Genomic DNA, 4090 nt, shown 5'->3' on the forward strand with positions numbered 1-4090 from the left:
ATACACTCTAGTTACATCCACGTGTTGCAAATGGCAAGATTTCATTTTTTTGATCACCAATATTCCATTGTGTGTGTGTGTGTGTGTGTATGTATGTCAGTCAGTCAATGGACATTTGGGCTCTTTCCATAATTTGGCTATTGATAACGCTGCTATAAACGTTGGGGTGCATGTGCCTCTCTAAATCAGTATTTTTGTATCCTTTGGGTGAATCCCTAGTAGTGCAATTGATGGATTGTAGGGTAGTTCTATTTTCAACTTTTTGATGAGCCTCCATATTGGTTTCCACAGTGACTGCACTAGTTTGCATTTCCAACCAACAGTGCACCTATTGTTTCTTGTGTTGATTTTTTATTTGCATTTATTTCCCTAATGAACATTTTTTCATGTGTCTGTTGGTCATCTAGATGTCTTCCTTTAAGAAATGTCCATGTCTTCTGTTCATTTTTTAATTGGATTGTGTTTTGGGTGTTGAGTTGAATAAGCTCTTTATATAGTTTGGATACTAGTCTTCTATCAGATATGTCATTTGCAAATATATCCTCCCATTCCATAGATTGCCTTTTAGTTTTGTTTACTTCACTGTGCAGAGGCTTTTTATTTTTATGTAATCACTGTGCAGAGGCTTTTTATTTTTATGTAATCACAAGTTGCTTTTATTTCCCTTGCCACAGGAGACATATCTACAAATAAGTTCCTAAATTGTGACCACTTTCTTATACTATTCACAAAAATAAATTCAAAATTGATTAAATACCTAAATGTGAGACTTGAAACCATAAAAATCCTAGAAGAGAACACAAGCAGTAACTCATTTGACATTGGTGAACATCTTTGTACTATTATTTTCAATTCTTTATCAGGTTCATTTATCTCCATTAAAGTTTACTTTTTGGAGACTTTATTTTTCTCATTTGAAACATATTCTTGTTTCTTCTTTTTTCTTAATGCCTATCAAGAGATGTGTCCTCTCCATGGAAGCCCCAAAAGCTGGGGTGCCAGGTGTGTGCACAAGCTCCTTTCCTGAGGTTCCTGCAGCCATCCAGAGGAAGAGTGTGAATAGACACCTGCTAGCATCCAACATGTCTGGAGAGCACTGCATTCATCCCTTAAGGTTGTGTTAAAGGCTGAAACCTGAGAGACAGTCATCCAATTTGAGGTAAGCAATAGGCTGCTTTCATACTGGGAATTTCTGTTTGTTGCTACTACACTGTGCCCATGGGTATGCCTAATTAAGGCCTGTTTTTTTGTTTCTTACAGTCCTGTGACGTGTGAATGTAAAACCTACTGGCCACCAGATCTAGGCTAACAAGGTATGTCCCACTGGTGGAAGCCACAAAAACTGAGGCAGCCAACATGTACACAAGCTCTTTTTTAATAGATACTGGAGCAAGACAGAGGGAGAGCACAAAGGTGATGCCTGCTGACCTCCCTGGTCTCTGAAAAGTATTGCTGTTGGCCCCTAGATACGTGTGAACCTAGAAGCCTGATCCTGAGGCTGAAGCTTTTAAGACAAATAGGACTCCTTGGTAGAAAGGCTAGGCACATATCAGTGTGCTGCCTTTGTGCTGGGTGATGGTGATGTTTGTTCTTGAAGACTCATGAAGGCTTACCATGACTGTCTTTTCAGTCACAGGAGCCATCATAGCTTGATGTTTGGGCAACCCATGTCTCAAATGACAATTTTAAAAATTAGGGCACCAGATGTGGGATCCAAACCCTTTACTCCTCAGGGTGAAGCTGAGAGTTGTGAATTACCTCAAGATTATGTGTTGTCATGCCAGAGATGGGGTTTGTGATAAGCATGTGTCTCTGCTTCTCCTACACGTGTGGATGTGTTTTGTTTTCCTTGTTCACTCAATGTGTAGGAGTTGCTCAGCTAGCTTCTGAATTACTTTCAGAGGGAATTGTTCTGTAAGTAGCTGTTGAGGTATATTCAGGAGCTTTTGAACTGGAACCTTAAACATTATCAGATTTAATCATTGCTACTGTAAATCTGTGATCTACTGACCCATGGGCCTTTGGAATCTACCATGGACATTGATTCTATACCATATATTTCATTAGAAAACTTATGTTTTCACCGAGGTGCCTAGGACATTGTGCACATTCAACTTCTCTCTGTAACTTCATCAAAGTACAGAAACATCATTTTCTGCAGAAAAACATTCAGAATACATAGGCAAATAGCTGGATATGGTGAAACATTTAATATTGATATGGGGCTACTTGTTTATGATCAGAGGATAAAACTTTAGCCCTTCAGCATGAAAACCACATGTACCCAGGTAAATGATCTGCCTTGCATAGGAAATCTGATCTAGAGGTAATCATGGAGGAGTGCCAGTAATTTCTTATTGAAGATTGCAAAGTATATTAGACTTTTTGAAATAAGATAGTTTTAAATGAAAATATTTCTTTGGATGTCTCTGTAATATATACATCTGAAGTTCTGTATATTCCTATTCATGGTTTTCCTTGTCTGCTAAACAAATAGAGCCTGACTCCACTGAAGAACAAAGGACTGAACTGGAAAAGCCGATGCAGCTATACAGCAGTCACTGAATATAGAAAACGAAGGATTAAGTGAACTGCCATAATAGAACAGTTTTCAGGCATTTTTCTCCCTGTGGTATCTTTGTCTCTTCTAGCTTGGGAAGATCCTACAAAACTCTAGGGAAGGTGAGAAAATCGCTTTAAGGGAACAAAAGAATCCTCAGGGTGGTTACATACTAGACTAAAAACTATAAGAGCAAGTGAATGAAGACAGGCAGAAATGGTCAAAAATGGATGCAACAAAATGTTCATGTGAAAAAATATTGCTTGAATCCATTGCAGTCACAGTAAGGATTGGATCACTTGTAATTCCCAGTTAACTGTCACTTTACATAGTGTAAATAATCTGGAACATGAAAAGTATGGGATTGATATTTAAAAAGATGACTTCCAAGCCACAGATAACTTGTATTAGAATCTCCTACAAGCGTGATGCTGGGCCCAGTAAAGCCACAGTGGTGTAAGAATAGGCAGGGGTCCTCAGGTTAGCCTACAATGTCCATACTTGTTAAACTCAGGTGAGACATTTTTCTTCCTGTTGCAAATAGGATTACAGTCTGTGGGTCATCAATCACACAGTGGCTATAGCAATCCAAATAGTCCAAACAGGAGTTGCATTTAGAGGTGGGAATGACTGAGAAATGGAAATCTGCTGTTGCCCTTTGAGAAGACAGAAGTGATTTAATTTGTGGGCAGTATATAAACATCCACTTATATTTATGTTAAATGAATAGCTCACAGAATATTTCTTATTTATGAAAAAAATCAGTGGAACCATATTTCCAGCCCAGCGATTAAATAATTCTTTTTTTAATGTTTATTCATTTTTCAGAGAGGGAGACAAGAGATCCAAAGCAGGCTCTGGACTGACAGCAGAGAGCCTTACATGGAGCTCAAACTCATGAACCATGAAATCACGACGTAAGCCAAAATTGGACACATAACACACTGTGTCACCCAGGTGCCCCAGGATAATTCTGAATAATTTATATGTATTCCTTCTTTGTTTATCTCTTCTATAACTACATCATGATCTTAATTTTTTCAAATTTCTTTTGTCTCTAAAACCTGGGGACATATGTTTTATTCACAAATGAACAACTATTCATGGACAAACACCACTAGAAAATCTTAGAACACAGGAGTGAAACCTGCCCCTGCACCACAGTCCTGAAGATGACCACATTGGAAAAGTAAGAGGAGCAGCTATATACTAGCTGCCTTGCCCCTCCTCCAGACCCAGCACACTAAGAGCTCTCCCCTGAACCTATGGTTCCTCCAGTGGGAAAAGAAGACCAGAGTGAACATCCAGTGCCTTCACCTTGTACAACCAGATTACTTAACCACAGCATACAAGAAGCTATATAGCCTAACCTACAGTGGCACTGACCTACAGAGAACACAGCTGATGGCTTTTTCCATCTTGACAGGGTATTATTGAATGCATACTTTCCTGAGTCAGGTCCCCAAACAATGAGAAGTATAAACCTTGATGCCATGCCAGCACAGGAAAGTAAATTTATAGCCCCACATG

At 38.9% G+C, this 4090-nt stretch overlaps 1 long non-coding RNA gene across 1 annotated transcript; it reads left to right on the top strand.

Moving 5' to 3' along the window:
• The first annotated feature begins 962 nt into the window (after positions 1–962).
• Positions 963–3499, top strand: LOC128772770 (uncharacterized). Its single transcript, XR_008416924.1, has 3 exons — positions 963–1114; positions 1261–1313; positions 3389–3499. It is a non-coding gene; the product is annotated as an uncharacterized LOC128772770 (long non-coding RNA).
• The last annotated feature ends 591 nt before the right edge of the window (positions 3500–4090 follow it).

The sequence above is a fragment of the Panthera pardus genome, unplaced genomic scaffold (genome assembly GCF_024362965.1).
Source record: "Panthera pardus isolate Hobbes unplaced genomic scaffold, ASM2436296v1 HiC_scaffold_24, whole genome shotgun sequence".
Lineage (NCBI taxonomy): Eukaryota > Metazoa > Chordata > Mammalia > Carnivora > Felidae > Panthera > Panthera pardus.